The sequence below is a fragment of the Triticum urartu genome, chromosome 2 (assembly GCF_003073215.2).
Source record: "Triticum urartu cultivar G1812 chromosome 2, Tu2.1, whole genome shotgun sequence".
Classification (NCBI taxonomy): Eukaryota; Viridiplantae; Streptophyta; class Magnoliopsida; order Poales; family Poaceae; genus Triticum; species Triticum urartu.
Window position 1 is genome coordinate 620,553,234 of NC_053023.1, and position 6,027 is coordinate 620,559,260.

A 6,027-nucleotide genomic window follows, 5' to 3' on the forward strand; every position below is an offset into this window, starting at 1 on the left:
GAGCCACGAGGCAGGGGGCGCGCCCACCCCCCTCCCCCCGGGTGCTCCCTCCACCCTCGTGGGCCCCTCGTGGCTCCCCTGACGTATTTCTTCCTCATATATATACCAATATACCCTAAAAACTTCAGGGAACATGATAGATCTGGAGTTCCGCTGCCGCAAGCCTCTGTAGCCACCAAAAACCTCTCAAGACCCTGTTCCGGCACCCTGCTGGAGAGGGGAACCCTCACCAGTGGCCATCTTCATCATCCCGGCGCTCTCCATGATGAGGAGGGAGTAGTTCACCCTCGGGGCTGAGGGTATGTACCAGTAGCTATGTGTTTGATCTCTCTCTCTCGTGTTCTTGATTTGGCACGATCTTGATGTATCGCGAGCTTTGCTATTATAGTTGGATCTTATGTTGCTTCTCCCCCTCTACTCTCTTGTAATGGATTGAGTTTTCCCTTTGAAGTAATCTTATCGGATTGAGTCTTTAATGATTTGAGAACACTTGATGTATGTCTTGCCGTGCATATCTGTGGTGATAATGGGATATCACGTGATTCACTTGATGTATGTTTTGGTGATCAACTTGCGGGTTCCGCCCATGAACCTATGCATTGGGGTTGGCACACCTTTTCGTCTGATTCTCCGGTAGAAACTTTGGGGCACTCTTTGAGGTTTTATGTGTTGGTTGAATAGATGAATCTGAGATTGTGTGATGCATATCGTATAATCGTACCCACGGATACTTGAGGTGACATTGGAGTATCTAGGTGACATTAGGGTTTTGGTTGATTTGTGTCTTAAGGTGTTATTCTACTATGAACTCTAGGGCTGTTTGTGACACTTATAGGAATAGCCCAACAGATTGATTGGAAAGAATAACTTTGAGGTGGTTTCGTACCCTGCCATAATCTCTTCGTTTGTTCTCCGCTATTAGTGCCTTTGGAGTGACTCTTTGTTGCATGTTGAGGGATAGTTATATGATCCAATTATGTTATTATTGTTGAGAGAACTTGCACAAGTGAAAGTATGAACCCTAGGCCTTGTTTCCTAGCATTGCAATACCGTTTACGCTCACTTTTACCACTTGTTACCTTGCTTTTTTTATATTTTTAGATTACAAAAACCTATATCTACTATCTATATTGCACTTGTATCACCATCTCTTCGTTGAACTAGTGCACCTATACAATTTACCATTGTATTGGGTGTGTTGGGGACACAAGAGACTCTTTGCTATTTGGTTGCAAGGTTGCTTGAGAGAGACCATCTTCATCCTACGCCTCCCACGGATTGATAAACCTTAGGTCATCCACTTAAGGGAAATTTGCTACTGTCCTACAAACCTCTGCACTTGGAGGCCCAACAACATCTACAAGAAGAAGGTTGCGTAGTAGACATCAGAGTCCTGTTTTGCGGTACGCCACACCCACCCCGATGAAAAGGACCCCCGTTTCGACCGTAGAACTCCAACACAAGTCCGTTTCCTCCGTTTTGCGGTACGCCACACCCCTCCCGATCAACTGGACCCCCGTTTCGACCATAGGAGGTCCGTTTCCTCCGTTTTGCGGTACGCCAAACCCCTCCCGATGAACAGGATCCCGTTTCGAACATGGTCGGTCGAACACAAGGCCATTTCCTCCATTCTGCGGTACGCCAGGCCTTGTTTCCATCGGCTATTCCGTCCAAGCCCTCCCCATGAACACGACGACGTATTCCATTCCGACCCAGCCGGTTCGCTCCCCATGAACACGACGACGATGCTGTTTCTCCATTCTGACCCAGCCATGTACACGAGCCCTGGCCGTAGGTACGCGCGAGTAGGCGTTCGAGACCCCGCCCGTATGTACGTACGTGGCCGTATTTACTTTCTTGCACCCTGGTCGCTGTACGTACGTGTACATGCTACGTGCGCGCCTTTGCTACGACACGTGCATGCCTCTACATCGACCAGTATGTACGTACACATTCGCGACCAAAATGACAACGCTACGTACGCTTCGACCAGGTGGGTCCCGACTATCAGGCACTTCCTTGCGTGCGAAGATGTAGCTGGTGGGCCCCAGCAGTCAGGGGGCGAATCATGTTTTTTTGCCCGGACGCACTTCCTTGCGTGCGAAGATGTAGCTGGTGGGTCCCAGCAGTCAGGGGAAACATTTTTTCACGAAATATGGTGGCCTATCCGGTGGGTCCCCGCTGTCAGGTGGAGGAATAATTATTTGCGCGTAATAAGGAGGCACTTCCTTGCTGCGGCCATGGACCCAGCTGTCAGCCTCTCCACGTACAGTCCATGTCCGATGGAAGCCATTCCTTGACCATGTTGACCATGCCGCATCGAGAGCACCAGGGCGGTGGACAACGGCGAGGCCTAGGAAGGGGACGACGCAGAGCCGGAGAAGACGCAGAAGTGGATGCCCATGCGTAGAGGAGTACGGGGGTTCACTGGTTCGTTGCGGTGTGAGGCTGCCGTCGCCGCAGAATAACAGGGGGTGTGGGTGAGTAGAGAAATGGCCTGGCCAGTGGTGGGAATAGTAGGGGGCGGTGAGGCCTCCGCGGCAGCACAACCGGCCACGGGAGGCACGAGCATGCGGCACGACCGACGCTGCTTTGGGCAGCTAGAGCAAGAAGACCAGAGGTTGAAGAAGCACTACGGCCATTGGATGGAAATTGTATGGTTACTGGAGCTAGAATCATTCATATTGACTAAGTTGACAAAGCACTCTGTCCCCGTCAACTTAGTAGGCCCACAAGTCAGCCTCCCACCAAGGTGAGTCCCAACTAGCAGGGGAGTATTCATTTTTTTAGCGTAATAAGGAGGCACTTCCGGTGGGTCCGAGCTGACAAATACGGTGGCCCGTCCGGTGGGTCCCAGCAGTCAGGGGGGAAACATTTTTTTGCGAAATACGGTGGCCCGTCCTGTGGGTCCCTGCTATCAGGTGGAGGAATCATTATTTTCCGTGTAATAAGGAGGCACTTCCTTGCTGCCGTCGTGGACCCAGCTGTCAGCCTCTCCACGTACAGTCCACGTCCGATGGAAGCCATTCCTTGACCAGGTTGACCATGCTGCGACGAGAGCACCAGGGCGGTGGACGACGGTGAGGCCTAGGAAGGGGACGACACGAAGCCGGGGAAGATGCGACAGTGGAAGCCCGCGCGGAGAGGAGTACGAGGGTTCACTGGTTCGGCTGCGGTGTGAGGCTGCCGTCGCCGCAGAATAACAGGGGGTGTGGGTGAGTAGAGGGATGGCCTGGCCAGCGGTGGGAGTAGTAGGGGGCGGTGAGGCCTCCGCGGCATCACAGCCGGCCACGGGAGGCAGGAGCACGCGGCACGACCGCACTGCTTTGGGCGGCTGGAGCAAGAAGACCAGAGGTAGAAGAAGCACTACAGTCGTTGGATGGACATCGTGCGGTCACTACAGCTAGAATCGTTTATATTGACTAAGTTGACAAAGCCCTTGGTACGCGTCAACTTAGTAGGCCCACAGGCCAGCCTCCGAAACGGTGCGCCCCAGATGCCAGGGGGGGAATCATTTTTTGGGCTGAAGCAAGAATATCCGAGATTTAAGAAGAAGCACGGCATCCGTTGGATGGACATCCAACGGCCACAGCTGCCAGAACCGTGTGTTGTTGACAAAGCCTTGCATACGCGTCAACTTAGTTTTTTTACGGGATGCGTCAACTTAGAAGGCCCACAAGTGTGTGGCAGAGAACATATAGCCCATTTGTGATTTGTAAGAATGTACAACCCATTTTTTAATTCTAATGGAATTTACTACAGCCCATTTACAGTTTGTTAAAAGTACAGCCCATTTTCTAGCTAGGACAACGATTAACAATTTCAACCAACCGCTCAAAACAGAATTCAAAAAAATACCCACATTTTTATGGATCCGAAATATTTTTATCCGAAATTTCTAGTCAGACTAAATATAATTTCAAAATAAAGTTGTATTACGTTAAAATCCAACGAAATATTGCGCGCGCAACAAGTAATGAAATTAAAATTTTCAAATTCCAAAAATAATATATTTTTTAAACTAATTACGCGTTTGGTGCATTTTTTATAGTTACTGCCCAGTTATTATAATTACATCCCATTTATTATTCCTTGAAGTCCATTTTCTTGTTAAGCCTAATGCATACCTCCTAGGAAAGTTTGCAGCCCAGCGGGGCGGAGAATAACAAGTTGACCCGGATATTGTGTACAAATGTCGGCCCAGTTGCATTGCTGATGTTGAAAAAAAGTCCTGTGTAGTATTGTACAACCTAACATGGCTACTCAGCCCACATTCAGCGACGCTGGAAAGGCCCAAACAAGGCTTCTATACAACTTTCTGAAGTCACTGAGCTCAATTAATAACTTAAGAAAAAAGTTAGATTACAGTGGAACCTATTAAAAGCTGTCACGAGCAAAGAAATAATTCAACGGGTCCCACTTGTGCGTATGTGTGTGTGAGAGAGAGAGACCCATTGGTCGATGCTCGTAAATACATCTTTCAGCCATATGCATTGCTGATGCTCAGCAAAAACTTATATAGTTGACACAATCATATAGAACATCATAGCACACTGAACTTGCATACAAAAATTTCACGCAAGCGGCACAATCAAGATGGAAGCAGTGGATCGCTCCGCGTAGGGCTATGTTGAAACCAACAAACTCGTACATAACGGTTCATCGTCTTTATCAATGACAAGGAAATATCTTGAATGTTGTGCAAAGAAAACAGACAGACAACACAATATGTTCTGCTAGCACATTAAGTTGGTGTACAACCCTTTCTAAAAAAAGTTCAGGTACAAAGTTAGAACAGGTCACAATCAAATGTACTAGCACATCAGTGCTTCACACCCATAGCTCGGATTTAACTAGTATCTAACAAGATTCAGTTGTTACCTCAAATTATAGCACATCCAGGCAGCCAACCCTGCCTCTTCTCCCAAACAAGCAGTGGCCTCCGCCGCGCGATGGAGTAGGCCCCGTGGCATCCATCGTTCCGAGCAACACGGGGAAAGTCTGATATTGACTCCTATAATGGACGTCATCAACGGACCCTGGGACCAGCGGCGGCGGCAGGACTTCGATTGATGGATTGACCACTTCTTCGACATGCACGAACACTCGATACAGGTACATCCCTAACATGGTCCACTGCGGCCTTGGTGGTGACGAATAGTACAACCCCGGTTCCTGCACCGGTATCTCAACACCAATCACCTTTGGTATGGTGGACGGCTTCTTCGTCCATGCCATAACCGTTAGAGCCCAGCTGTCTGGAGGAACAAACATACTTACGAGCTCACCTCCAAGGTCGTTGATAAGCTCATTCATGGACTCGCTGTTCCAAGCACGTCGAGGCATGCCATGGAAGGTAAGCTTTGTTGAAAACTCAAGCTCAGAGGGCACCGAGCCCCATCCTGGGTGCCACCGATCAAACCTCACCAGCGTGCCATCGCAGAACAAACGCCAAGAAGATTCAAACACACGACTGCAGTCGAAAGTTGTCCGGAACCTAACGAAGAAATCAGCCGGTGGCGGACATACTTCGACGAGCAAGTCAGTTATTTGGATGCCGTGCGCAATGCCAAGAGCTTTGACAAGGTCGTCCAGCGAGACGGGAGGCTGGTCGCCATTGACGGTTACCATCAACACTTTGCTGGCAAACTGGTCGTCAAGCACCGCCATGCCACTGTTGAGCGACAGCACGCAGCGACCGAAGGCAGGACAGACCTCGGGATCTCCGGCTCAGAGATCCGCGTTGACCGGCGACATGATAGTGAGCTTGAGTACAGGGAGTACAGGAGGGGATTTGGGGGAACTGGAGGTAGGAATCAAGATTCCAGAGGTGGGGGAGGGGCGGGAGATTGGGGATGAAAAGGTAGCTTGAATTTCGAACATGTGCCAATATGCTCTCGGCGCGCAAGCGCACGAAAACACCGGTGGCACCCACATGTCGGCCTAAGAGTCCTTATTCTTTCTTTTTTGGAGATCCCGGCCTTTTTTTAGGATCTTTTGAGAGCCCGGCCTGAGAGTCATAATTGA